This window comes from Triturus cristatus, chromosome 5_2 (genome assembly GCF_964204655.1).
Source record: "Triturus cristatus chromosome 5_2, aTriCri1.1, whole genome shotgun sequence".
NCBI classification, from domain to species: domain Eukaryota; kingdom Metazoa; phylum Chordata; class Amphibia; order Caudata; family Salamandridae; genus Triturus; species Triturus cristatus.
In genome coordinates, this window is record NC_140588.1 from 576,658,997 (window position 1) to 576,685,861 (window position 26,865).

Here is a 26,865-nt window from a genome sequence, read left to right on the forward strand (position 1 = left end):
AGAGGGATCTTCCCTGACCGGGAATCGAACCCGGGCCGCGGCGGTGAAAGCGCCGAATCCTAGCCACTAGACCACCAGGGAGGAGATGCTCTTGTGAGCATGCCTTGCTCACTTCCTTATTGTGACTAAGCTAACTCCACTGTATAGATTGCCCATAAAGTACGAGTGGGGAAAAGTTAGGTGTCACACAGTGTGTTTGTCATAAGCAATTACCTTTATCCTCCTGCAAAAGCCTTTTTACTCTGCAATCACCTCTTGCTGGACAGCCTGCGCTGGAGCAGCCAGCATGAAAAGGGAGCTGAGTAAGGCAGCACCTAGGGTCTCACCAGGGTGGCCGAGTGGTTAAGGCGTTGGACTTAAGATCCAATGGACAGTTGTCCGCATGGGTTCGAGCCCCATCCCTGGTATGGGTTTTCAGCGGGTGTGTAGGAACTTGCAGATGCTTTTGTAAAGCATTTTCCTCTGCCCTCCTCACCCTCCCAGTGCCCTTCCTTAACAGTCCCAATTCACGTCTCAGCTGTGGGGTCTGCTGCTACTCTGCACTTAGCATGGATGTTTGCCAAAGCAATGCAGTGCCACCTACGCAGAGCCCCTGCTTAGAGAAATACACCTCCTATGTCTTTTCCCACTGAAGGGAGCAGGAGGAAGTACTTGCTTCCTGGGGAACATGGGCCTGCCACTGGAATTTGTTAACCCGCCTCTTGCGGATTTCTCCCCTTTCTTTGATTTACACCTGCAGGCTCTCCCTTGCCATCGGAGCAGGATCTGCTGATGCAGGCCCGGCTGGATCAAATGTGCAAAGGCTTGTCCCCAGGCCTCGGGAAAAAATTGAGCAGAGATTCCCGCCTCCGCCTCCGCCTCCTCTTGCCTTCCGAACGGGCTTCCAAACGGGCAATGCCCTGACGGGTCCCCCACGCCCCATCCTGCCCATGCCCACACCCCTGTATATGAGGGTGACCCATGTCCCTCACCCTCCATGCTCGAACGGAAGACACGTGTGTCCTGAGGGGAGCGCCAGACAGGCATTTCTCCGGCCAGGCAGACCCCTGCAGCACCCGTTAGGCTCCAAAGCCTGTACATTCCCAAGATGCCACTGGTCACTATGCAAATCAGACAGCCCTGGCCACACCCTCTCCGCCGCTGGGCTCTGCTGCTTTCGGTACGTGCAGCTCAGCTTTTTCTTACCCTGAACCAGACTTCCGTTTCAGCAAAAAGGTGGGTTGCAGTGGGTCCGGGATGCCATTTGGAGACAAAGCCTGCGGCCCTGTCAAAGATGACTTCCTGCCGCACACCATGTGGTCAGAAGCCTACGAAAAGAAGCGCACCTCGGAATACAGAATCTCACTTCCTCAAGAGCCTTGCACAAGAGATTTTCCTCCCGCCGAGGAAAGCAACTCAAAGGGAACCTTGCGAAAATCAAATTAGGAGCCAGATTGCGGGATGCTAGGCAAACTGTTTGTCAGAAAAGCAAATTCATTTTGAGAAGCCCTGACCTGCGGGAAGGAAAAGCATTCAAGGGCAGGAGAAGGACTGTTCCCTGACCGGGAATCGAACCCGGGCCGCGGCGGTGAGAGCGCCGAATCCTAACCACTAGACCACCAGGGAACCCACAGCCATACAGCAAAAGTTCCTACACTGCTCTCCTAGTGACAAAGCTCATGGGGGCTGAAAGCATATTTTATTCTACAGCGAATATGAATCAGAACTTGAAAAAACACTCATGATTCCACCAGACTGTTTGTCACTTCCAAGCACAGGCCATCCCCTCCCCCGTGCTACTGAACCGACGAATTCCTGTACAATCGGGATCCCCGGGAAATCACAAGAGGGACACCTAGTGGCCGCTGATAGCTCAAAGACAGCTGGTACACCTTCTCACACCTACCTCGTTATTCAGCTTGCTGGAAGAATACATTGCGAATGACCGATTCAAGAGTGCAAGGGAGAAGAGTGCTCCAAAGTAGATGTATACATCGCAGCCGGGTTTTCCAGCAATTTACCTTTCTGATGAGCTGGTACTGCACTTTACGCCCACATAGAGCACCTGACTGGGTGGGGGACTGCGTGCGCATGAAGGTGGCTGAGGGCAATGGGAGCAAAGCAACCTGGGACACAGGGGACCCAGCCCCTTTCCTCTGCTTTCGTCTATAGGTCGGGGTGCCTTTTTAAGGACCTTCGATTAAAAAAAGCTGAGCTGCGTGGACAAATTACGCACGTCTACGTCTTAGAGGGATCTTCCCTGACCGGGAATCGAACCCGGGCCGCGGCGGTGAAAGCGCCGAATCCTAGCCACTAGACCACCAGGGAGGAGATGCTCTTGTGAGCCTGCCTTGCTCACTTCCTTATTGTGACTAAGCTAACTCCACTGTATAGATTGCCCATAAAGTACGAGTGGGGAAAAGTTAGGTGTCACACAGTGTGTTTGTCATAAGCAATTACCTTTATCCTCCTGCAAAAGCCTTTTTACTCTGCAATCACCTCTTGCTGGACAGCCTGCGCTGGAGCAGCCAGCATGAAAAGGGAGCTGAGTAAGGCAGGACCTAGGGTCTCACCAGGGTGGCCGAGTGGTTAAGGCGTTGGACTTAAGATCCAATGGACAGTTGTCCGCATGGGTTCGAGCCCCATCCCTGGTATGGGTTTTCAGCGGGTGTGTAGGAACTTGCAGATGCTTTTGTAAAGCATTTTCCTCTGCCCTCCTCACCCTCCCAGTGCCCTTCCTTAACAGTCCCAATTCACGTCTCAGCTGTGGGGTCTGCTGCTACTCTGCACTTAGCATGGATGTTTGCCAAAGCAATGCAGTGCCACCTACGCAGAGCCCCTGCTTAGAGAAATACACCTCCTATGTCTTTTCCCACTGAAGGGAGCAGGAGGAAGTACTTGCTTCCTGGGGAACATGGGCCTGCCACTGGAATTTGTTAACCCGCCTCTTGCGGATTTCTCCCCTTTCTTTGATTTACACCTGCAGGCTCTCCCTTGCCATCGGAGCAGGATCTGCTGATGCAGGCCCGGCTGGATCAAATGTGCAAAGGCTTGTCCCCAGGCCTCGGGAAAAAATTGAGCAGAGATTCCCGCCTCCGCCTCCGCCTCCTCTTGCCTTCCGAACGGGCTTCCAAACGGGCAATGCCCTGACGGGTCCCCCACGCCCCATCCTGCCAATGCCCACACCCCTGTATATGAGGGTGACCCATGTCCCTCACCCTCCATGCTCGAACGGAAGACACGTGTGTCCTGAGGGGAGCGCCAGACAGGCATTTCTCCGGCCAGGCAGACCCCTGCAGCACCCGTTAGGCTCCAAAGCCTGTACATTCCCAAGATGCCACTGGTCACTATGCAAATCAGACAGCCCTGGCCACACCCTCTCCGCCGCTGGGCTCTGCTGCTTTCGGTACGTGCAGCTCAGCTTTTTCTTACCCTGAACCAGACTTCCGTTTCAGCAAAAAGGTGGGTTGCAGTGGGTCCGGGATGCCATTTGGAGACAAAGCCTGCGGCCCTGTCAAAGATGACTTCCTGCCGCACACCATGTGGTCAGAAGCCTACGAAAAGAAGCGCACCTCGGAATACAGAATCTCACTTCCTCAAGAGCCTTGCACAAGAGATTTTCCTCCCGCCGAGGAAAGCAACTCAAAGGGAACCTTGCGAAAATCAAATTAGGAGCCAGATTGCGGGATGCTAGGCAAACTGTTTGTCAGAAAAGCAAATTCATTTTGAGAAGCCCTGACCTGCGAGAAGGAAAAGCATTCAAGGGCAGAAGAAGGACTGTTCCCTGACCGGGAATCGAACCCGGGCCGCGGCGGTGAGAGGGCCGAATCCTAACCACTAGACCACCAGGGAACCCACAGCCATACAGCAAAAGTTCCTACACTGCTCTCCTAGTGACAAAGCTCATGGGGGCTGAAAGCATATTTTATTCTACAGCGAATATGAATCAGAACTTGAAAAAACACTCATGATTCCACCAGACTGTTTGTCACTTCCAAGCACAGGCCATCCCCTCCCCCGTGCTACTGAACCGACGAATTCCTGTACAATCGGGATCCCCGGGAAATCACAAGAGGGACACCTAGTGGCCGCTGATAGCTCAAAGACAGCTGGTACACCTTCTCACACCTACCTCGTTATTCAGCTTGCTGGAAGAATACATTGCGAATGACCGATTCAAGAGTGCAAGGGAGAAGAGTGCTCCAAAGTAGATGTATACATCGCAGCCGGGTTTTCCAGCAATTTACCTTTCTGATGAGCTGGTACTGCACTTTACGCCCACATAGAGCACCTGACTGGGTGGGGGACTGCGTGCGCATGAAGGTGGCTGAGGGCAATGGGAGCAAAGCAACCTGGGACACAGGGGACCCAGCCCCTTTCCTCTGCTTTCGTCTATAGGTCAGGGTGCCTTTTTAAGGACCTTCGATTAAAAAAAGCTGAGCTGCGTGGACAAATTACACACGTCTACGTCTTAGAGGGATCTTCCCTGACCGGGAATCGAACCCGGGCCGCGGCAGTGAAAGCGCCGAATCCTAGCCACTAGACCACCAGGGAGGAGATGCTCTTGTGAGCCTGCCTTGCTCACTTCCTTATTGTGACTAAGCTAACTCCACTGTATAGATTGCCCATAAAGTACGAGTGGGGAAAAGTTAGGTGTCACACAGTGTGTTTGTCATAAGCAATTACCTTTATCCTCCTGCAAAAGCCTTTTTACTCTGCAATCACCTCTTGCTGGACAGCCTGCGCTGGAGCAGCCAGCATGAAAAGGGAGCTGAGTAAGGCAGGGCCTAGGGTCTCACCAGGGTGGCCGAGTGGTTAAGGCGTTGGACTTAAGATCCAATGGACAGTTGTCCGCATGGGTTCGAGCCCCATCCCTGGTATGGGTTTTCAGCGGGTGTGTAGGAACTTGCAGATGCTTTTTTAAAGCATTTTCCTCTGCCCTCCTCACCCTCCCAGTGCCCTTCCTTAACAGTCCCAATTCACGTCTCAGCTGTGGGGTCTGCTGCTACTCTGCACTTAGCATGGATGCTTCCCAAAGCAATGCAGTGCCACCTACGCAGAGCCCCTGCTTAGAGAAATACACCTCCTATGTCTTTTCCCACTGAAGGGAGCAGGAGGAAGTACTTGCTTCCTGGGGAACATGGGCCTGCCACTGGAATTTGTTAACCCGCCTCTTGCGGATTTCTCCCCTTTCTTTGATTTACACCTGCAGGCTCTCCCTTGCCATCGGAGCAGGATCTGCTGATGCAGGCCCGGCTGGATCAAATGTGCAAAGGCTTGTCCCCAGGCCTCGGGAAAAAATTGAGCAGAGATTCCCGCCTCCGCCTCCGCCTCCGCCTCCTCTTGCCTTCCGAACGGGCTTCCAAACGGGCAATGCCCTGACGGGTCCCCCACGCCCCATCCTGCCCATGCCCACACCCCTGTATATGAGGGTGACCCATGTCCCTCACCCTCCATGCTCGAACGGAAGACACGTGTGTCCTGAGGGGAGCGCCAGACAGGCATTTCTCCGGCCAGGCAGACCCCTGCAGCACCCGTTAGGCTCCAAAGCCTGTACATTCCCAAGATGCCACTGGTCACTATGCAAATCAGACAGCCCTGGCCACACCCTCTCCGCCGCTGGGCTCTGCTGCTTTCGGTACGTGCAGCTCAGCTTTTTCTTACCCTGAACCAGACTTCCGTTTCAGCAAAAAGGTGGGTTGCAGTGGGTCCGGGATGCCATTTGGAGACAAAGCCTGCGGCCCTGTCAAAGATGACTTCCTGCCGCACACCATGTGGTCAGAAGCCTACGAAAAGAAGCGCACCTCGGAATACAGAATCTCACTTCCTCAAGAGCCTTGCACAAGAGATTTTCCTCCCGCCGAGGAAAGCAACTCAAAGGGAACCTTGCGAAAATCAAATTAGGAGCCAGATTGCGGGATGCTAGGCAAACTGTTTGTCAGAAAAGCAAATTCATTTTGAGAAGCCCTGACCTGCGGGAAGGAAAAGCATTCAAGGGCAGAAGAAGGACTGTTCCCTGACCAGGAATCGAACCCGGGCCGCGGCGGTGAGAGCGCCGAATCCTAACCACTAGACCACCAGGGAACCCACAGCCATACAGCAAAAGTTCCTACACTGCTCTCCTAGTGACAAAGCTCATGGGGGCTGAAAGCATATTTTATTCTACAGCGAATATGAATCAGAACTTGAAAAAACACTCATGATTCCACCAGACTGTTTGTCACTTCCAAGCACAGGCCATCCCCTCCCCCGTGCTACTGAACCGACGAATTCCTGTACAATCGGGATCCCCGGGAAATCACAAGAGGGACACCTAGTGGCCGCTGATAGCTCAAAGACAGCTGGTACACCTTCTCACACCTACCTCGTTATTCAGCTTGCTGGAAGAATACATTGCGAATGACCGATTCAAGAGTGCAAGGGAGAAGAGTGCTCCAAAGTAGATGTATACATCGCAGCCGGGTTTTCCAGCAATTTACCTTTCTGATGAGCTGGTACTGCACTTTACGCCCACATAGAGCACCTGACTGGGTGGGGGACTGCGTGCGCATGAAGGTGGCTGAGGGCAATGGGAGCAAAGCAACCTGGGACACAGGGGACCCAGCCCCTTTCCTCTGCTTTCGTCTATAGGTCGGGGTGCCTTTTTAAGGACCTTCGATTAAAAAAAGCTGAGCTGCGTGGACAAATTACACACGTCTACGTCTTAGAGGGATCTTCCCTGACCGGGAATCGAACCCGGGCCGCGGCGGTGAAAGTGCCGAATCCTAGCCACTAGACCACCAGGGAGGAGATGCTCTTGTGAGCCTGCCTTGCTCACTTCCTTATTGTGACTAAGCTAACTCCACTGTATAGATTGCCCATAAAGTACGAGTGGGGAAAAGTTAGGTGTCACACAGTGTGTTTGTCATAAGCAATTACCTTTATCCTCCTGCAAAAGCCTTTTTACTCTGCAATCACCTCTTGCTGGACAGCCTGCGCTGGAGCAGCCAGCATGAAAAGGGAGCTGAGTAAGGCAGGGCCTAGGGTCTCACCAGGGTGGCCGAGTGGTTAAGGCGTTGGACTTAAGATCCAATGGACAGTTGTCCGCATGGGTTCGAGCCCCATCCCTGGTATGGGTTTTCAGCGGGTGTGTAGGAACTTGCAGATGCTTTTTTAAAGCATTTTCCTCTGCCCTCCTCACCCTCCCAGTGCCCTTCCTTAACAGTCCCAATTCACGTCTCAGCTGTGGGGTCTGCTGCTACTCTGCACTTAGCATGGATGCTTCCCAAAGCAATGCAGTGCCACCTACGCAGAGCCCCTGCTTAGAGAAATACACCTCCTATGTCTTTTCCCACTGAAGGGAGCAGGAGGAAGTACTTGCTTCCTGGGGAACATGGGCCTGCCACTGGAATTTGTTAACCCGCCTCTTGCGGATTTCTCCCCTTTCTTTGATTTACACCTGCAGGCTCTCCCTTGCCATCGGAGCAGGATCTGCTGATGCAGGCCCGGCTGGATCAAATGTGCAAAGGCTTGTCCCCAGGCCTCGGGAAAAAATTGAGCAGAGATTCCCGCCTCCGCCTCCTCTTGCCTTCCGAACAGGCTTCCAAACGGGCAATGCCCTGACGGGTCCCCCACGCCCCATCCTGCCCATGCCCACACCCCTGTATATGAGGGTGACCCATGTCCCTCACCCTCCATGCTCGAACGGAAGACACGTGTGTCCTGAGGGGAGCGCCAGACAGGCATTTCTCCGGCCAGGCAGACCCCTGCAGCACCCGTTAGGCTCCAAAGCCTGTACATTCCCAAGATGCCACTGGTCACTATGCAAATCAGACAGCCCTGGCCACACCCTCTCCGCCGCTGGGCTCTGCTGCTTTCGGTACGTGCAGCTCAGCTTTTTCTTACCCTGAACCAGACTTCCGTTTCAGCAAAAAGGTGGGTTGCAGTGGGTCCGGGATGCCATTTGGAGACAAAGCCTGCGGCCCTGTCAAAGATGACTTCCTGCCGCACACCATGTGGTCAGAAGCCTACGAAAAGAAGCGCACCTCGGAATACAGAATCTCACTTCCTCAAGAGCCTTGCACAAGAGATTTTCCTCCCGCCGAGGAAAGCAACTCAAAGGGAACCTTGCGAAAATCAAATTAGGAGCCAGATTGCGGGATGCTAGGCAAACTGTTTGTCAGAAAAGCAAATTCATTTTGAGAAGCCCTGACCTGCGGGAAGGAAAAGCATTCAAGGGCAGAAGAAGGACTGTTCCCTGACCGGGAATCGAACCCGGGCCGCGGCGGTGAGAGCGCCGAATCCTAACCACCAGGGAACCCACAGCCATACAGCAAAAGTTCCTACACTGCTCTCCTAGTGACAAAGCTCATGGGGGATGAAAGCATATTTTATTCTACAGCGAATATGAATCAAAACTTGAAAAAACACTCATGATTCCACCAGACTGTTTGTCACTTCCAAGCACAGGCCATCCCCTCCCCCGTGCTACTGAACCGACGAATTCCTGTACAATCGGGATCCCCGGGAAATCACAAGAGGGACACCTAGTGGCCGCTGATAGCTCAAAGACAGCTGGTACACCTTCTCACACCTACCTCGTTATTCAGCTTGCTGGAAGAATACATTGCGAATGACCGATTCAAGAGTGCAAGGGAGAAGAGTGCTCCAAAGTAGATGTATACATCGCAGCCGGGTTTTCCAGCAATTTACCTTTCTGATGAGCTGGTACTGCACTTTACGCCCACATAGAGCACCTGACTGGGTGGGGGACTGCGTGCGCATGAAGGTGGCTGAGGGCAATGGGAGCAAAGCAACCTGGGACACAGGGGACCCAGCCCCTTTCCTCTGCTTTCGTCTATAGGTCGGGGTGCCTTTTTAAGGACCTTCGATTAAAAAAAGCTGAGCTGCGTGGACAAATTACGCACGTCTACGTCTTAGAGGGATCTTCCCTGACCGGGAATCGAACCCGGGCCGCGGCGGTGAAAGCGCCGAATCCTAGCCACTAGACCACCAGGGAGGAGATGCTCTTGTGAGCCTGCCTTGCTCACTTCCTTATTGTGACTAAGCTAACTCCACTGTATAGATTGCCCATAAAGTACGAGTGGGGAAAAGTTAGGTGTCACACAGTGTGTTTGTCATAAGCAATTACCTTTATCCTCCTGCAAAAGCCTTTTTACTCTGCAATCACCTCTTGCTGGACAGCCTGCGCTGGAGCAGCCAGCATGAAAAGGGAGCTGAGTAAGGAAGGACCTAGGGTCTCACCAGGGTGGCCGAGTGGTTAAGGCGTTGGACTTAAGATCCAATGGACAGTTGTCCGCATGGGTTCGAGCCCCATCCCTGGTATGGGTTTTCAGCGGGTGTGTAGGAACTCGCAGATGCTTTTTTAAAGCATTTTCCTCTGCCCTCCTCACCCTCCCAGTGCCCTTCCTTAACAGTCCCAATTCACGTCTCAGCTGTGGGGTCTGCTGCTACTCTGCACTTAGCATGGATGCTTCCCAAAGCAATGCAGTGCCACCTACGCAGAGCCCCTGCTTAGAGAAATACACCTCCTATGTCTTTTCCCACTGAAGGGAGCAGGAGGAAGTACTTGCTTCCTGGGGAACATGGGCCTGCCACTGGAATTTGTTAACCCGCCTCTTGCGGATTTCTCCCCTTTCTTTGATTTACACCTGCAGGCTCTCCCTTGCCATCGGAGCAGGATCTGCTGATGCAGGCCCGGCTGGATCAAATGTGCAAAGGCTTGTCCCCAGGCCTCGGGAAAAAATTGAGCAGAGATTCCCGCCTCCGCCTCCGCCTCCTCCTCCTCTTGCCTTCCGAACGGGCTTCCAAACGGGCAATGCCCTGACGGGTCCCCCACGCCCCATCCTGCCCATGCCCACACCCCTGTATATGAGGGTGACCCATGTCCCTCACCCTCCATGCTCGAACGGAAGACACGTGTGTCCTGAGGGGAGCGCCAGACAGGCATTTCTCCGGCCAGGCAGACCCCTGCAGCACCCGTTAGGCTCCAAAGCCTGTACATTCCCAAGATGCCACTGGTCACTATGCAAATCAGACAGCCCTGGCCACACCCTCTCCGCCGCTGGGCTCTGCTGCTTTCGGTACGTGCAGCTCAGCTTTTTCTTACCCTGAACCAGACTTCCGTTTCAGCAAAAAGGTGGGTTGCAGTGGGTCCGGGATGCCATTTGGAGACAAAGCCTGCGGCCCTGTCAAAGATGACTTCCTGCCGCACACCATGTGGTCAGAAGCCTACGAAAAGAAGCGCACCTCGGAATACAGAATCTCACTTCCTCAAGAGCCTTGCACAAGAGATTTTCCTCCCGCCGAGGAAAGCAACTCAAAGGGAACCTTGCGAAAATCAAATTAGGAGCCAGATTGCGGGATGCTAGGCAAACTGTTTGTCAGAAAAGCAAATTCATTTTGAGAAGCCCTGACCTGCGGGAAGGAAAAGCATTCAAGGGCAGAAGAAGGACTGTTCCCTGACCGGGAATCGAACCCGGGCCGCGGCGGTGAGAGCGCCGAATCCTAACCACTAGACCACCAGGGAACCCACAGCCATACAGCAAAAGTTCCTACACTGCTCTCCTAGTGACAAAGCTCATGGGGGCTGAAAGCATATTTTATTCTACAGCGAATATGAATCAGAACTTGAAAAAACACTCATGATTCCACCAGACTGTTTGTCACTTCCAAGCACAGGCCATCCCCTCCCCCGTGCTACTGAACCGACGAATTCCTGTACAATCGGGATCCCCGGGAAATCACAAGAGGGACACCTAGTGGCCGCTGATAGCTCAAAGACAGCTGGTACACCTTCTCACACCTACCTCGTTATTCAGCTTGCTGGAAGAATACATTGCGAATGACCGATTCAAGAGTGCAAGGGAGAAGAGTGCTCCAAAGTAGATGTATACATCGCAGCCGGGTTTTCCAGCAATTTACCTTTCTGATGAGCTGGTACTGCACTTTACGCCCACATAGAGCACCTGACTGGGTGGGGGACTGCGTGCGCATGAAGGTGGCTGAGGGCAATGGGAGCAAAGCAACCTGGGACACAGGGGACCCAGCCCCTTTCCTCTGCTTTCGTCTATAGGTCGGGGTGCCTTTTTAAGGACCTTCGATTAAAAAAAGCTGAGCTGCGTGGACAAATTACGCACGTCTACGTCTTAGAGGGATCTTCCCTGACCGGGAATCGAACCCGGGCCGCGGCGGTGAAAGCGCCGAATCCTAGCCACTAGACCACCAGGGAGGAGATGCTCTTGTGAGCCTGCCTTGCTCACTTCCTTATTGTGACTAAGCTAACTCCACTGTATAGATTGCCCATAAAGTACGAGTGGGGAAAAGTTAGGTGTCACACAGTGTGTTTGTCATAAGCAATTACCTTTATCCTCCTGCAAAAGCCTTTTTACTCTGCAATCACCTCTTGCTGGACAGCCTGCGCTGGAGCAGCCAGCATGAAAAGGGAGCTGAGTAAGGAAGGACCTAGGGTCTCACCAGGGTGGCCGAGTGGTTAAGGCGTTGGACTTAAGATCCAATGGACAGTTGTCCGCATGGGTTCGAGCCCCATCCCTGGTATGGGTTTTCAGCGGGTGTGTAGGAACTCGCAGATGCTTTTTTAAAGCATTTTCCTCTGCCCTCCTCACCCTCCCAGTGCCCTTCCTTAACAGTCCCAATTCACGTCTCAGCTGTGGGGTCTGCTGCTACTCTGCACTTAGCATGGATGCTTCCCAAAGCAATGCAGTGCCACCTACGCAGAGCCCCTGCTTAGAGAAATACACCTCCTATGTCTTTTCCCACTGAAGGGAGCAGGAGGAAGTACTTGCTTCCTGGGGAACATGGGCCTGCCACTGGAATTTGTTAACCCGCCTCTTGCGGATTTCTCCCCTTTCTTTGATTTACACCTGCAGGCTCTCCCTTGCCATCGGAGCAGGATCTGCTGATGCAGGCCCGGCTGGATCAAATGTGCAAAGGCTTGTCCCCAGGCCTCGGGAAAAAATTGAGCAGAGATTCCCGCCTCCGCCTCCGCCTCCTCTTGCCTTCCGAACGGGCTTCCAAACGGGCAATGCCCTGACGGGTCCCCCACGCCCCATCCTGCCCATGCCCACACCCCTGTATATGAGGGTGACCCATGTCCCTCACCCTCCATGCTCGAACGGAAGACACGTGTGTCCTGAGGGGAGCGCCAGACAGGCATTTCTCCGGCCAGGCAGACCCCTGCAGCACCCGTTAGGCTCCAAAGCCTGTACATTCCCAAGATGCCACTGGTCACTATGCAAATCAGACAGCCCTGGCCACACCCTCTCCGCCGCTGGGCTCTGCTGCTTTCGGTACGTGCAGCTCAGCTTTTTCTTACCCTGAACCAGACTTCCGTTTCAGCAAAAAGGTGGGTTGCAGTGGGTCCGGGATGCCATTTGGAGACAAAGCCTGCGGCCCTGTCAAAGATGACTTCCTGCCGCACACCATGTGGTCAGAAGCCTACGAAAAGAAGCGCACCTCGGAATACAGAATCTCACTTCCTCAAGAGCCTTGCACAAGAGATTTTCCTCCCGCCGAGGAAAGCAACTCAAAGGGAACCTTGCGAAAATCAAATTAGGAGCCAGATTGCGGGATGCTAGGCAAACTGTTTGTCAGAAAAGCAAATTCATTTTGAGAAGCCCTGACCTGCGGGAAGGAAAAGCATTCAAGGGCAGAAGAAGGACTGTTCCCTGACCGGGAATCGAACCCGGGCCGCGGCGGTGAGAGCGCCGAATCCTAACCACTAGACCACCAGGGAACCCACAGCCATACAGCAAAAGTTCCTACACTGCTCTCCTAGTGACAAAGCTCATGGGGGCTGAAAGCATATTTTATTCTACAGCGAATATGAATCAGAACTTGAAAAAACACTCATGATTCCACCAGACTGTTTGTCACTTCCAAGCACAGGCCATCCCCTCCCCCGTGCTACTGAACCGACGAATTCCTGTACAATCGGGATCCCCGGGAAATCACAAGAGGGACACCTAGTGGCCGCTGATAGCTCAAAGACAGCTGGTACACCTTCTCACACCTACCTCGTTATTCAGCTTGCTGGAAGAATACATTGCGAATGACCGATTCAAGAGTGCAAGGGAGAAGAGTGCTCCAAAGTAGATGTATACATCGCAGCCGGGTTTTCCAGCAATTTACCTTTCTGATGAGCTGGTACTGCACTTTACGCCCACATAGAGCACCTGACTGGGTGGGGGACTGCGTGCGCATGAAGGTGGCTGAGGGCAATGGGAGCAAAGCAACCTGGGACACAGGGGACCCAGCCCCTTTCCTCTGCTTTCGTCTATAGGTCGGGGTGCCTTTTTAAGGACCTTCGATTAAAAAAAGCTGAGCTGCGTGGACAAATTACGCACGTCTACGTCTTAGAGGGATCTTCCCTGACCGGGAATCGAACCCGGGCCGCGGCGGTGAAAGCGCCGAATCCTAGCCACTAGACCACCAGGGAGGAGATGCTCTTGTGAGCCTGCCTTGCTCACTTCCTTATTGTGACTAAGCTAACTCCACTGTATAGATTGCCCATAAAGTACGAGTGGGGAAAAGTTAGGTGTCACACAGTGTGTTTGTCATAAGCAATTACCTTTATCCTCCTGCAAAAGCCTTTTTACTCTGCAATCACCTCTTGCTGGACAGCCTGCGCTGGAGCAGCCAGCATGAAAAGGGAGCTGAGTAAGGCAGGACCTAGGGTCTCACCAGGGTGGCCGAGTGGTTAAGGCGTTGGACTTAAGATCCAATGGACAGTTGTCCGCATGGGTTCGAGCCCCATCCCTGGTATGGGTTTTCAGCGGGTGTGTAGGAACTTGCAGATGCTTTTGTAAAGCATTTTCCTCTGCCCTCCTCACCCTCCCAGTGCCCTTCCTTAACAGTCCCAATTCACGTCTCAGCTGTGGGGTCTGCTGCTACTCTGCACTTAGCATGGATGTTTGCCAAAGCAATGCAGTGCCACCTACGCAGAGCCCCTGCTTAGAGAAATACACCTCCTATGTCTTTTCCCACTGAAGGGAGCAGGAGGAAGTACTTGCTTCCTGGGGAACATGGGCCTGCCACTGGAATTTGTTAACCCGCCTCTTGCGGATTTCTCCCCTTTCTTTGATTTACACCTGCAGGCTCTCCCTTGCCATCGGAGCAGGATCTGCTGATGCAGGCCCGGCTGGATCAAATGTGCAAAGGCTTGTCCCCAGGCCTCGGGAAAAAATTGAGCAGAGATTCCCGCCTCCGCCTCCGCCTCCTCTTGCCTTCCGAACGGGCTTCCAAACGGGCAATGCCCTGACGGGTCACCCACGCCCCATCCTGCCCATGCCCACACCCCTGTATATGAGGGTGACCCATGTCCCTCACCCTCCATGCTCGAACGGAAGACACGTGTGTCCTGAGGGGAGCGCCAGACAGGCATTTCTCCGGCCAGGCAGACCCCTGCAGCACCCGTTAGGCTCCAAAGCCTGTACATTCCCAAGATGCCACTGGTCACTATGCAAATCAGACAGCCCTGGCCACACCCTCTCCGCCGCTGGGCTCTGCTGCTTTCGGTACGTGCAGCTCAGCTTTTTCTTACCCTGAACCAGACTTCCGTTTCAGCAAAAAGGTGGGTTGCAGTGGGTCCGGGATGCCATTTGGAGACAAAGCCTGCGGCCCTGTCAAAGATGACTTCCTGCCGCACACCATGTGGTCAGAAGCCTACGAAAAGAAGCGCACCTCGGAATACAGAATCTCACTTCCTCAAGAGCCTTGCACAAGAGATTTTCCTCCCGCCGAGGAAAGCAACTCAAAGGGAACCTTGCGAAAATCAAATTAGGAGCCAGATTGCGGGATGCTAGGCAAACTGTTTGTCAGAAAAGCAAATTCATTTTGAGAAGCCCTGACCTGCGGGAAGGAAAAGCATTCAAGGGCAGAAGAACGACTGTTCCCTGACCGGGAATCGAACCCGGGCCGCGGCAGTGAGAGCGCCGAATCCTAACCACTAGACCACCAGGGAACCCACAGCCATACAGCAAAAGTTCCTACACTGCTCTCCTAGTGACAAAGCTCATGGGGGCTGAAAGCATATTTTATTCTACAGCGAATATGAATCAGAACTTGAAAAAACACTCATGATTCCACCAGACTGTTTGTCACTTCCAAGCACAGGCCATCCCCTCCCCCGTGCTACTGAACCGACGAATTCCTGTACAATCGGGATCCCCGGGAAATCACAAGAGGGACACCTAGTGGCCGCTGATAGCTCAAAGACAGCTGGTACACCTTCTCACACCTACCTCGTTATTCAGCTTGCTGGAAGAATACATTGCGAATGACCGATTCAAGAGTGCAAGGGAGAAGAGTGCTCCAAAGTAGATGTATACATCGCAGCCGGGTTTTCCAGCAATTTACCTTTCTGATGAGCTGGTACTGCACTTTACGCCCACATAGAGCACCTGACTGGGTGGGGGACTGCGTGCGCATGAAGGTGGCTGAGGGCAATGGGAGCAAAGCAACCTGGGACACAGGGGACCCAGCCCCTTTCCTCTGCTTTCGTCTATAGGTCGGGGTGCCTTTTTAAGGACCTTCGATTAAAAAAAGCTGAGCTGCGTGGACAAATTACGCACGTCTACGTCTTAGAGGGATCTTCCCTGACCGGGAATCGAACCCGGGCCGCGGCAGTGAAAGCGCCGAATCCTAGCCACTAGACCACCAGGGAGGAGATGCTCTTGTGAGCCTGCCTTGCTCACTTCCTTATTGTGACTAAGCTAACTCCACTGTATAGATTGCCCATAAAGTACGAGTGGGGAAAAGTTAGGTGTCACACAGTGTGTTTGTCATAAGCAATTACCTTTATCCTCCTGCAAAAGCCTTTTTACTCTGCAATCACCTCTTGCTGGACAGCCTGCGCTGGAGCAGCCAGCATGAAAAGGGAGCTGAGTAAGGCAGGGCCTAGGGTCTCACCAGGGTGGCCGAGTGGTTAAGGCGTTGGACTTAAGATCCAATGGACAGTTGTCCGCATGGGTTCGAGCCCCATCCCTGGTATGGGTTTTCAGCGGGTGTGTAGGAACTTGCAGATGCTTTTTTAAAGCATTTTCCTCTGCCCTCCTCACCCTCCCAGTGCCCTTCCTTAACAGTCCCAATTCACGTCTCAGCTGTGGGGTCTGCTGCTACTCTGCACTTAGCATGGATGCTTCCCAAAGCAATGCAGTGCCACCTACGCAGAGCCCCTGCTTAGAGAAATACACCTCCTATGTCTTTTCCCACTGAAGGGAGCAGGAGGAAGTACTTGCTTCCTGGGGAACATGGGCCTGCCACTGGAATTTGTTAACCCGCCTCTTGCGGATTTCTCCCCTTTCTTTGATTTACACCTGCAGGCTCTCCCTTGCCATCGGAGCAGGATCTGCTGATGCAGGCCCGGCTGGATCAAATGTGCAAAGGCTTGTCCCCAGGCCTCGGGAAAAAATTGAGCAGAGATTCCCGCCTCCGCCTCCGCCTCCTCTTGCCTTCCGAACGGGCTTCCAAACGGGCAATGCCCTGACGGGTCCCCCACGCCCCATCCTGCCCATGCCCACACCCCTGTATATGAGGGTGACCCATGTCCCTCACCCTCCATGCTCGAACGGAAGACACGTGTGTCCTGAGGGGAGCGCCAGACAGGCATTTCTCCGGCCAGGCAGACCCCTGCAGCACCCGTTAGGCTCCAAAGCCTGTACATTCCCAAGATGCCACTGGTCACTATGCAAATCAGACAGCCCTGGCCACACCCTCTCCGCCGCTGGGCTCTGCTGCTTTCGGTACGTGCAGCTCAGCTTTTTCTTACCCTGAACCAGACTTCCGTTTCAGCAAAAAGGTGGGTTGCAGTGGGTCCGGGATGCCATTTGGAGACAAAGCCTGCGGCCCTGTCAAAGATGACTTCCTGCCGCACACCATGTGGTCAGAAGCCTACGAAAAGAAGCGCACCTCGGAATACAGAATCTCACTTCCTCAAGAGCCTTGCACAAGAGATTTTCCTCCCGCCGAGGAAAGCAACTCAAAGGGAACCTTGCGAAAATCAAATTAGGAGCCAGATTGCGGGATGCTAGGCAAACTGTTTGTCAGAAAAGCAAATTCATTTTGAGAAGCCCTGACCTGCGGGAAGGAAAAGCATTCAAGGGCAGAAGAAGGACTGTTCCCTGACCGGGAATCGAACCCGGGCCGCGGCGGTGAGAGCGCAGAATCCTAACCACTAGACCACCAGGGAACCCAGAGCCATACAGCAAAAGTTCCTACACTGCTCTCCTAGTGACAAAGCTCATGGGGGCTGAAAGCATATTTTATTCTACAGCGAATATGAATCAGAACTTGAAAAAACACTCATGATTCCACCAGACTGTTTGTCACTTCCAAGCACAGGCCATCCCCTCCCCCGTGCTACTGAACCGACGAATTCCTGTACAATCGGGATCCCCGGGAAATCACAAGAGGGACACCTAGTGGCCGCTGATAGCTCAAAGACAGCTGGTACACCTTCTCACACCTACCTCGTTATTCAGCTTGCTGGAAGAATACATTGCGAATGACCGATTCAAGAGTGCAAGGGAGAAGAGTGCTCCAAAGTAGATGTATACATCGCAGCCGGGTTTTCCAGCAATTTACCTTTATGATAAGCTGGTACTGCACTTTACGCCCACATAGAGCACCTGACTGGGTGGGGGACTGCGTGCGCATGAAGGTGGCTGAGGGCAATGGGAGCAAAGCAACCTGGGACACAGGGGACCCAGCCCCTTTCCTCTGCTTTCGTCTATAGGTCGGGGTGCCTTTTTAAGGACCTTCGATTAAAAAAAGCTGAGCTGCGTGGACAAATTACGCACGTCTACGTCTTAGAGGGATCTTCCCTGACCGGGAATCGAACCCGGGCCGCGGCGGTGAAAGCGCCGAATCCTAGCCACTAGACCACCAGGGAGGAGATGCTCTTGTGAGCATGCCTTGCTCACTTCCTTATTGTGACTAAGCTAACTCCACTGTATAGATTGCCCATAAAGTACGAGTGGGGAAAAGTTAGGTGTCACACAGTGTGTTTGTCATAAGCAATTACCTTTATCCTCCTGCAAAAGCCTTTTTACTCTGCAATCACCTCTTGCTGGACAGCCTGCGCTGGAGCAGCCAGCATGAAAAGGGAGCTGAGTAAGGCAGGACCTAGGGTCTCACCAGGGTGGCCGAGTGGTTAAGGCGTTGGACTTAAGATCCAATGGACAGTTGTCCGCATGGGTTCGAGCCCCATCCCTGGTATGGGTTTTCAGCGGGTGTGTAGGAACTTGCAGATGCTTTTTTAAAGCATTTTCCTCTGCCCTCCTCACCCTCCCAGTGCCCTTCCTTAACAGTCCCAATTCACGTCTCAGCTGTGGGGTCTGCTGCTACTCTGCACTTAGCATGGATGCTTCCCAAAGCAATGCAGTGCCACCTACGCAGAGCCCCTGCTTAGAGAAATACACCTCCTATGTCTTTTCCCACTGAAGGGAGCAGGAGGAAGTACTTGCTTCCTGGGGAACATGGGCCTGCCACTGGAATTTGTTAACCCGCCTCTTGCGGATTTCTCCCCTTTCTTTGATTTACACCTGCAGGCTCTCCCTTGCCATCGGAGCAGGATCTGCTGATGCAGGCCCGGCTGGATCAAATGTGCAAAGGCTTGTCCCCAGGCCTCGGGAAAAAATTGAGCAGAGATTCCCGCCTCCGCCTCCGCCTCCTCTTGCCTTCCGAACGGGCTTCCAAACGGGCAATGCCCTGACGGGTCCCCCACGCCCCATCCTGCCCATGCCCACACCCCTGTATATGAGGGTGACCCATGTCCCTCACCCTCCATGCTCGAACGGAAGACACGTGTGTCCTGAGGGGAGCGCCAGACAGGCATTTCTCCGGCCAGGCAGACCCCTGCAGCACCCGTTAGGCTCCAAAGCCTGTACATTCCCAAGATGCCACTGGTCACTATGCAAATCAGACAGCCCTGGCCACACCCTCTCCGCCGCTGGGCTCTGCTGCTTTCGGTACGTGCAGCTCAGCTTTTTCTTACCCTGAACCAGACTTCCGTTTCAGCAAAAAGGTGGGTTGCAGTGGGTCCGGGATGCCATTTGGAGACAAAGCCTGCGGCCCTGTCAAAGATGACTTCCTGCCGCACACCATGTGGTCAGAAGCCTACGAAAAGAAGCGCACCTCGGAATACAGAATCTCACTTCCTCAAGAGCCTTGCACAAGAGATTTTCCTCCCGCCGAGGAAAGCAACTCAAAGGGAACCTTGCGAAAATCAAATTAGGAGCCAGATTGCGGGATGCTAGGCAAACTGTTTGTCAGAAAAGCAAATTCATTTTGAGAAGCCCTGACCTGCGGGAAGGAAAAGCATTCAAGGGCAGAAGAAGGACTGTTCCCTGACCGGGAATCGAACCCGGGCCGCGGCGGTGAGAGCGCCGAATCCTAACCACTAGACCACCAGGGAACCCACAGCCATACAGCAAAAGTTCCTACACTGCTCTCCTAGTGACAAAGCTCATGGGGGCTGAAAGCATATTTTATTCTACAGCGAATATGAATCAGAACTTGAAAAAACACTCATGATTCCACCAGACTGTTTGTCACTTCCAAGCACAGGCCATCCCCTCCCCCGTGCTACTGAACCGACGAATTCCTGTACAATCGGGATCCCCGGGAAATCACAAGAGGGACACCTAGTGGCCGCTGATAGCTCAAAGACAGCTGGTACACCTTCTCACACCTACCTCGTTATTCAGCTTGCTGGAAGAATACATTGCGAATGACCGATTCAAGAGTGCAAGGGAGAAGAGTGCTCCAAAGTAGATGTATACATCGCAGCCGGGTTTTCCAGCAATTTACCTTTCTGATGAGCTGGTACTGCACTTTACGCCCACATAGAGCACCTGACTGGGTGGGGGACTGCGTGCGCATGAAGGTGGCTGAGGGCAATGGGAGCAAAGCAACCTGGGACACAGGGGACCCAGCCCCTTTCCTCTGCTTTCGTCTATAGGTCGGGGTGCCTTTTTAAGGACCTTCGATTAAAAAAAGCTGAGCTGCGTGGACAAATTACGCACGTCTACGTCTTAGAGGGATCTTCCCTGACCGGGAATCGAACCCGGGCCGCGGCGGTGAAAGCGCCGAATCCTAGCCACTAGACCACCAGGGAGGAGATGCTCTTGTGAGCATGCCTTGCTCACTTCCTTATTGTGACTAAGCTAACTCCACTGTATAGATTGCCCATAAAGTACGAGTGGGGAAAAGTTAGGTGTCACACAGTGTGTTTGTCATAAGCAATTACCTTTATCCTCCTGCAAAAGCCTTTTTACTCTGCAATCACCTCTTGCTGGACAGCCTGCGCTGGAGCAGCCAGCATGAAAAGGGAGCTGAGTAAGGCAGGACCTAGGGTCTCACCAGGGTGGCCGAGTGGTTAAGGCGTTGGACTTAAGATCCAATGGACAGTTGTCCGCATGGGTTCGAGCCCCATCCCTGGTATGGGTTTTCAGCGGGTGTGTAGGAACTTGCAGATGCTTTTGTAAAGCATTTTCCTCTGCCCTCCTCACCCTCCCAGTGCCCTTCCTTAACAGTCCCAATTCACGTCTCAGCTGTGGGGTCTGCTGCTACTCTGCACTTAGCATGGATGTTTGCCAAAGCAATGCAGTGCCACCTACGCAGAGCCCCTGCTTAGAGAAATACACCTCCTATGTCTTTTCCCACTGAAGGGAGCAGGAGGAAGTACTTGCTTCCTGGGGAACATGGGCCTGCCACTGGAATTTGTTAACCCGCCTCTTGCGGATTTCTCCCCTTTCTTTGATTTACACCTGCAGGCTCTCCCTTGCCATCGGAGCAGGATCTGCTGATGCAGGCCCGGCTGGATCAAATGTGCAAAGGCTTGTCCCCAGGCCTCGGGAAAAAATTGAGCAGAGATTCCCGCCTCCGCCTCCGCCTCCTCTTGCCTTCCGAACGGGCTTCCAAACGGGCAATGCCCTGACGGGTCCCCCACGCCCCATCCTGCCCATGCCCACACCCCTGTATATGAGGGTGACCCATGTCCCTCACCCTCCATGCTCGAACGGAAGACACGTGTGTCCTGAGGGGAGCGCCAGACAGGCATTTCTCCGGCCAGGCAGACCCCTGCAGCACCCGTTAGGCTCCAAAGCCTGTACATTCCCAAGATGCCACTGGTCACTATGCAAATCAGACAGCCCTGGCCACACCCTCTCCGCCGCTGGGCTCTGCTGCTTTCGGTACGTGCAGCTCAGCTTTTTCTTACCCTGAACCAGACTTCCGTTTCAGCAAAAAGGTGGGTTGCAGTGGGTCCGGGATGCCATTTGGAGACAAAGCCTGCGGCCCTGTCAAAGATGACTTCCTGCCGCACACCATGTGGTCAGAAGCCTACGAAAAGAAGCGCACCTCGGAATACAGAATCTCACTTCCTCAAGAGCCTTGCACAAGAGATTTTCCTCCCGCCGAGGAAAGCAACTCAAAGGGAACCTTGCGAAAATCAAATTAGGAGCCAGATTGCGGGATGCTAGGCAAACTGTTTGTCAGAAAAGCAAATTCATTTTGAGAAGCCCTGACCTGCGGGAAGGAAAAGCATTCAAGGGCAGAAGAAGGACTGTTCCCTGACCGGGAATCGAACCCGGGCCGCGGCGGTGAGAGCGCCGAATCCTAACCACTAGACCACCAGGGAACCCACAGCCATACAGCAAAAGTTCCTACACTGCTCTCCTAGTGACAAAGCTCATGGGGGCTGAAAGCATATTTTATTCTACAGCGAATATGAATCAGAACTTGAAAAAACACTCATGATTCCACCAGACTGTTTGTCACTTCCAAGCACAGGCCATCCCCTCCCCCGTGCTACTGAACCGACGAATTCCTGTACAATCGGGATCCCCGGGAAATCACAAGAGGGACACCTAGTGGCCGCTGATAGCTCAAAGACAGCTGGTACACCTTCTCACACCTACCTCGTTATTCAGCTTGCTGGAAGAATACATTGCGAATGACCGATTCAAGAGTGCAAGGGAGAAGAGTGCTCCAAAGTAGATGTATACATCGCAGCCGGGTTTTCCAGCAATTTACCTTTCTGATGAGCTGGTACTGCACTTTACGCCCACATAGAGCACCTGACTGGGTGGGGGACTGCGTGCGCATGAAGGTGGCTGAGGGCAATGGGAGCAAAGCAACCTGGGACACAGGGGACCCAGCCCCTTTCCTCTGCTTTCGTCTATAGGTCGGGGTGCCTTTTTAAGGACCTTCGATTAAAAAAAGCTGAGCTGCGTGGACAAATTACGCACGTCTACGTCTTAGAGGGATCTTCCCTGACCGGGAATCGAACCCGGGCCGCGGCGGTGAAAGCGCCGAATCCTAGCCACTAGACCACCAGGGAGGAGATGCTCTTGTGAGCATGCCTTGCTCACTTCCTTATTGTGACTAAGCTAACTCCACTGTATAGATTGCCCATAAAGTACGAGTGGGGAAAAGTTAGGTGTCACACAGTGTGTTTGTCATAAGCAATTACCTTTATCCTCCTGCAAAAGCCTTTTTACTCTGCAATCACCTCTTGCTGGACAGCCTGCGCTGGAGCAGCCAGCATGAAAAGGGAGCTGAGTAAGGCAGGACCTAGGGTCTCACCAGGGTGGCCGAGTGGTTAAGGCGTTGGACTTAAGATCCAATGGACAGTTGTCCGCATGGGTTCGAGCCCCATCCCTGGTATGGGTTTTCAGCGGGTGTGTAGGAACTTGCAGATGCTTTTGTAAAGCATTTTCCTCTGCCCTCCTCACCCTCCCAGTGCCCTTCCTTAACAGTCCCAATTCACGTCTCAGCTGTGGGGTCTGCTGCTACTCTGCACTTAGCATGGATGTTTGCCAAAGCAATGCAGTGCCACCTACGCAGAGCCCCTGCTTAGAGAAATACACCTCCTATGTCTTTTCCCACTGAAGGGAGCAGGAGGAAGTACTTGCTTCCTGGGGAACATGGGCCTGCCACTGGAATTTGTTAACCCGCCTCTTGCGGATTTCTCCCCTTTCTTTGATTTACACCTGCAGGCTCTCCCTTGCCATCGGAGCAGGATCTGCTGATGCAGGCCCGGCTGGATCAAATGTGCAAAGGCTTGTCCCCAGGCCTCGGGAAAAAATTGAGCAGAGATTCCCGCCTCCGCCTCCGCCTCCTCTTGCCTTCCGAACGGGCTTCCAAACGGGCAATGCCCTGACGGGTCCCCCACGCCCCATCCTGCCCATGCCCACACCCCTGTATATGAGGGTGACCCATGTCCCTCACCCTCCATGCTCGAACGGAAGACACGTGTGTCCTGAGGGGAGCGCCAGACAGGCATTTCTCCGGCCAGGCAGACCCCTGCAGCACCCGTTAGGCTCCAAAGCCTGTACATTCCCAAGATGCCACTGGTCACTATGCAAATCAGACAGCCCTGGCCACACCCTCTCCGCCGCTGGGCTCTGCTGCTTTCGGTACGTGCAGCTCAGCTTTTTCTTACCCTGAACCAGACTTCCGTTTCAGCAAAAAGGTGGGTTGCAGTGGGTCCGGGATGCCATTTGGAGACAAAGCCTGCGGCCCTGTCAAAGATGACTTCCTGCCGCACACCATGTGGTCAGAAGCCTACGAAAAGAAGCGCACCTCGGAATACAGAATCTCACTTCCTCAAGAGCCTTGCACAAGAGATTTTCCTCCCGCCGAGGAAAGCAACTCAAAGGGAACCTTGCGAAAATCAAATTAGGAGCCAGATTGCGGGATGCTAGGCAAACTGTTTGTCAGAAAAGCAAATTCATTTTGAGAAGCCCTGACCTGCGGGAAGGAAAAGCATTCAAGGGCAGAAGAAGGACTGTTCCCTGACCGGGAATCGAACCCGGGCCGCGGCGGTGAGAGCGCCGAATCCTAACCACTAGACCACCAGGGAACCCACAGCCATACAGCAAAAGTTCCTACACTGCTCTCCTAGTGACAAAGCTCATGGGGGCTGAAAGCATATTTTATTCTACAGCGAATATGAATCAGAACTTGAAAAAACACTCATGATTCCACCAGACTGTTTGTCACTTCCAAGCACAGGCCATCCCCTCCCCCGTGCTACTGAACCGACGAATTCCTGTACAATCGGGATCCCCGGGAAATCACAAGAGGGACACCTAGTGGCCGCTGATAGCTCAAAGACAGCTGGTACACCTTCTCACACCTACCTCGTTATTCAGCTTGCTGGAAGAATACATTGCGAATGACCGATTCAAGAGTGCAAGGGAGAAGAGTGCTCCAAAGTAGATGTATACATCGCAGCCGGGTTTTCCAGCAATTTACCTTTCTGATGAGCTGGTACTGCACTTTACGCCCACATAGAGCACCTGACTGGGTGGGGGACTGCGTGCGCATGAAGGTGGCTGAGGGCAATGGGAGCAAAGCAACCTGGGACACAGGGGACCCAGCCCCTTTCCTCTGCTTTCGTCTATAGGTCGGGGTGCCTTTTTAAGGACCTTCGATTAAAAAAAGCTGAGCTGCGTGGACAAATTACGCACGTCTACGTCTTAGAGGGATCTTCCCTGACCGGGAATCGAACCCGGGCCGCGGCGGTGAAAGCGCCGAATCCTAGCCACTAGACCACCAGGGAGGAGATGCTCTTGTGAGCATGCCTTGCTCACTTCCTTATTGTGACTAAGCTAACTCCACTGTATAGATTGCCCATAAAGTACGAGTGGGGAAAAGTTAGGTGTCACACAGTGTGTTTGTCATAAGCAATTACCTTTATCCTCCTGCAAAAGCCTTTTTACTCTGCAATCACCTCTTGCTGGACAGCCTGCGCTGGAGCAGCCAGCATGAAAAGGGAGCTGAGTAAGGCAGGACCTAGGGTCTCACCAGGGTGGCCGAGTGGTTAAGGCGTTGGACTTAAGATCCAATGGACAGTTGTCCGCATGGGTTCGAGCCCCATCCCTGGTATGGGTTTTCAGCGGGTGTGTAGGAACTTGCAGATGCTTTTGTAAAGCATTTTCCTCTGCCCTCCTCACCCTCCCAGTGCCCTTCCTTAACAGTCCCAATTCACGTCTCAGCTGTGGGGTCTGCTGCTACTCTGCACTTAGCATGGATGTTTGCCAAAGCAATGCAGTGCCACCTACGCAGAGCCCCTGCTTAGAGAAATACACCTCCTATGTCTTTTCCCACTGAAGGGAGCAGGAGGAAGTACTTGCTTCCTGGGGAACATGGGCCTGCCACTGGAATTTGTTAACCCGCCTCTTGCGGATTTCTCCCCTTTCTTTGATTTACACCTGCAGGCTCTCCCTTGCCATCGGAGCAGGATCTGCTGATGCAGGCCCGGCTGGATCAAATGTGCAAAGGCTTGTCCCCAGGCCTCGGGAAAAAATTGAGCAGAGATTCCCGCCTCCGCCTCCGCCTCCTCTTGCCTTCCGAACGGGCTTCCAAACGGGCAATGCCCTGACGGGTCCCCCACGCCCCATCCTGCCCATGCCCACACCCCTGTATATGAGGGTGACCCATGTCCCTCACCCTCCATGCTCGAACGGAAGACACGTGTGTCCTGAGGGGAGCGCCAGACAGGCATTTCTCCGGCCAGGCAGACCCCTGCAGCACCCGTTAGGCTCCAAAGCCTGTACATTCCCAAGATGCCACTGGTCACTATGCAAATCAGACAGCCCTGGCCACACCCTCTCCGCCGCTGGGCTCTGCTGCTTTCGGTACGTGCAGCTCAGCTTTTTCTTACCCTGAACCAGACTTCCGTTTCAGCAAAAAGGTGGGTTGCAGTGGGTCCGGGATGCCATTTGGAGACAAAGCCTGCGGCCCTGTCAAAGATGACTTCCTGCCGCACACCATGTGGTCAGAAGCCTACGAAAAGAAGCGCACCTCGGAATACAGAATCTCACTTCCTCAAGAGCCTTGCACAAGAGATTTTCCTCCCGCCGAGGAAAGCAACTCAAAGGGAACCTTGCGAAAATCAAATTAGGAGCCAGATTGCGGGATGCTAGGCAAACTGTTTGTCAGAAAAGCAAATTCATTTTGAGAAGCCCTGACCTGCGGGAAGGAAAAGCATTCAAGGGCAGAAGAAGGACTGTTCCCTGACCGGGAATCGAACCCGGGCCGCGGCGGTGAGAGCGCCGAATCCTAACCACTAGACCACCAGGGAACCCACAGCCATACAGCAAAAGTTCCTACACTGCTCTCCTAGTGACAAAGCTCATGGGGGCTGAAAGCATATTTTATTCTACAGCGAATATGAATCAGAACTTGAAAAAACACTCATGATTCCACCAGACTGTTTGTCACTTCCAAGCACAGGCCATCCCCTCCCCCGTGCTACTGAACCGACGAATTCCTGTACAATCGGGATCCCCGGGAAATCACAAGAGGGACACCTAGTGGCCGCTGATAGCTCAAAGACAGCTGGTACACCTTCTCACACCTACCTCGTTATTCAGCTTGCTGGAAGAATACATTGCGAATGACCGATTCAAGAGTGCAAGGGAGAAGAGTGCTCCAAAGTAGATGTATACATCGCAGCCGGGTTTTCCAGCAATTTACCTTTCTGATGAGCTGGTACTGCACTTTACGCCCACATAGAGCACCTGACTGGGTGGGGGACTGCGTGCGCATGAAGGTGGCTGAGGGCAATGGGAGCAAAGCAACCTGGGACACAGGGGACCCAGCCCCTTTCCTCTGCTTTCGTCTATAGGTCGGGGTGCCTTTTTAAGGACCTTCGATTAAAAAAAGCTGAGCTGCGTGGACAAATTACGCACGTCTACGTCTTAGAGGGATCTTCCCTGACCGGGAATCGAACCCGGGCCGCGGCGGTGAAAGCGCCGAATCCTAGCCACTAGACCACCAGGGAGGAGATGCTCTTGTGAGCATGCCTTGCTCACTTCCTTATTGTGACTAAGCTAACTCCACTGTATAGATTGCCCA

The 26,865-nt window shown here is 53.5% G+C and overlaps 19 non-coding genes across 19 annotated transcripts; 12 read left to right on the forward strand and 7 right to left on the reverse strand.

Moving 5' to 3' along the window:
* Positions 1 to 324: 324 nt before the first annotated feature.
* On the forward strand, positions 325 to 407 carry TRNAL-UAA (transfer RNA leucine (anticodon UAA)). Its single transcript has one exon. It is a non-coding gene; the product is annotated as a tRNA-Leu (tRNA).
* Positions 408 to 1,533: 1,126 nt separating this feature from the next.
* TRNAE-CUC (transfer RNA glutamic acid (anticodon CUC)) lies at positions 1,534 to 1,605 on the reverse strand. Its single transcript has one exon. It is a non-coding gene; the product is annotated as a tRNA-Glu (tRNA).
* A 945-nt stretch (positions 1,606 to 2,550) lies between these two features.
* TRNAL-UAA (transfer RNA leucine (anticodon UAA)) lies at positions 2,551 to 2,633 on the forward strand. Its single transcript has one exon. It is a non-coding gene; the product is annotated as a tRNA-Leu (tRNA).
* Positions 2,634 to 4,776: 2,143 nt separating this feature from the next.
* On the forward strand, positions 4,777 to 4,859 carry TRNAL-UAA (transfer RNA leucine (anticodon UAA)). Its single transcript has one exon. It is a non-coding gene; the product is annotated as a tRNA-Leu (tRNA).
* Positions 4,860 to 7,008: 2,149 nt separating this feature from the next.
* TRNAL-UAA (transfer RNA leucine (anticodon UAA)) lies at positions 7,009 to 7,091 on the forward strand. Its single transcript has one exon. It is a non-coding gene; the product is annotated as a tRNA-Leu (tRNA).
* A 2,129-nt stretch (positions 7,092 to 9,220) lies between these two features.
* TRNAL-UAA (transfer RNA leucine (anticodon UAA)) lies at positions 9,221 to 9,303 on the forward strand. The gene has a single exon. It is a non-coding gene; the product is annotated as a tRNA-Leu (tRNA).
* A 1,132-nt stretch (positions 9,304 to 10,435) lies between these two features.
* TRNAE-CUC (transfer RNA glutamic acid (anticodon CUC)) lies at positions 10,436 to 10,507 on the reverse strand. Its single transcript has one exon. It is a non-coding gene; the product is annotated as a tRNA-Glu (tRNA).
* Positions 10,508 to 11,452: 945 nt separating this feature from the next.
* Positions 11,453 to 11,535, forward strand: TRNAL-UAA (transfer RNA leucine (anticodon UAA)). Its single transcript has one exon. It is a non-coding gene; the product is annotated as a tRNA-Leu (tRNA).
* A 1,126-nt stretch (positions 11,536 to 12,661) lies between these two features.
* Positions 12,662 to 12,733, reverse strand: TRNAE-CUC (transfer RNA glutamic acid (anticodon CUC)). Its single transcript has one exon. It is a non-coding gene; the product is annotated as a tRNA-Glu (tRNA).
* A 945-nt stretch (positions 12,734 to 13,678) lies between these two features.
* TRNAL-UAA (transfer RNA leucine (anticodon UAA)) lies at positions 13,679 to 13,761 on the forward strand. Its single transcript has one exon. It is a non-coding gene; the product is annotated as a tRNA-Leu (tRNA).
* Positions 13,762 to 15,904: 2,143 nt separating this feature from the next.
* Positions 15,905 to 15,987, forward strand: TRNAL-UAA (transfer RNA leucine (anticodon UAA)). Its single transcript has one exon. It is a non-coding gene; the product is annotated as a tRNA-Leu (tRNA).
* A 2,143-nt stretch (positions 15,988 to 18,130) lies between these two features.
* Positions 18,131 to 18,213, forward strand: TRNAL-UAA (transfer RNA leucine (anticodon UAA)). Its single transcript has one exon. It is a non-coding gene; the product is annotated as a tRNA-Leu (tRNA).
* A 1,126-nt stretch (positions 18,214 to 19,339) lies between these two features.
* TRNAE-CUC (transfer RNA glutamic acid (anticodon CUC)) lies at positions 19,340 to 19,411 on the reverse strand. Its single transcript has one exon. It is a non-coding gene; the product is annotated as a tRNA-Glu (tRNA).
* A 945-nt stretch (positions 19,412 to 20,356) lies between these two features.
* On the forward strand, positions 20,357 to 20,439 carry TRNAL-UAA (transfer RNA leucine (anticodon UAA)). Its single transcript has one exon. It is a non-coding gene; the product is annotated as a tRNA-Leu (tRNA).
* Positions 20,440 to 21,565: 1,126 nt separating this feature from the next.
* On the reverse strand, positions 21,566 to 21,637 carry TRNAE-CUC (transfer RNA glutamic acid (anticodon CUC)). The gene has a single exon. It is a non-coding gene; the product is annotated as a tRNA-Glu (tRNA).
* A 945-nt stretch (positions 21,638 to 22,582) lies between these two features.
* TRNAL-UAA (transfer RNA leucine (anticodon UAA)) lies at positions 22,583 to 22,665 on the forward strand. The gene has a single exon. It is a non-coding gene; the product is annotated as a tRNA-Leu (tRNA).
* Positions 22,666 to 23,791: 1,126 nt separating this feature from the next.
* TRNAE-CUC (transfer RNA glutamic acid (anticodon CUC)) lies at positions 23,792 to 23,863 on the reverse strand. The gene has a single exon. It is a non-coding gene; the product is annotated as a tRNA-Glu (tRNA).
* A 945-nt stretch (positions 23,864 to 24,808) lies between these two features.
* On the forward strand, positions 24,809 to 24,891 carry TRNAL-UAA (transfer RNA leucine (anticodon UAA)). Its single transcript has one exon. It is a non-coding gene; the product is annotated as a tRNA-Leu (tRNA).
* A 1,126-nt stretch (positions 24,892 to 26,017) lies between these two features.
* Positions 26,018 to 26,089, reverse strand: TRNAE-CUC (transfer RNA glutamic acid (anticodon CUC)). Its single transcript has one exon. It is a non-coding gene; the product is annotated as a tRNA-Glu (tRNA).
* Positions 26,090 to 26,865: the final 776 nt, after the last annotated feature.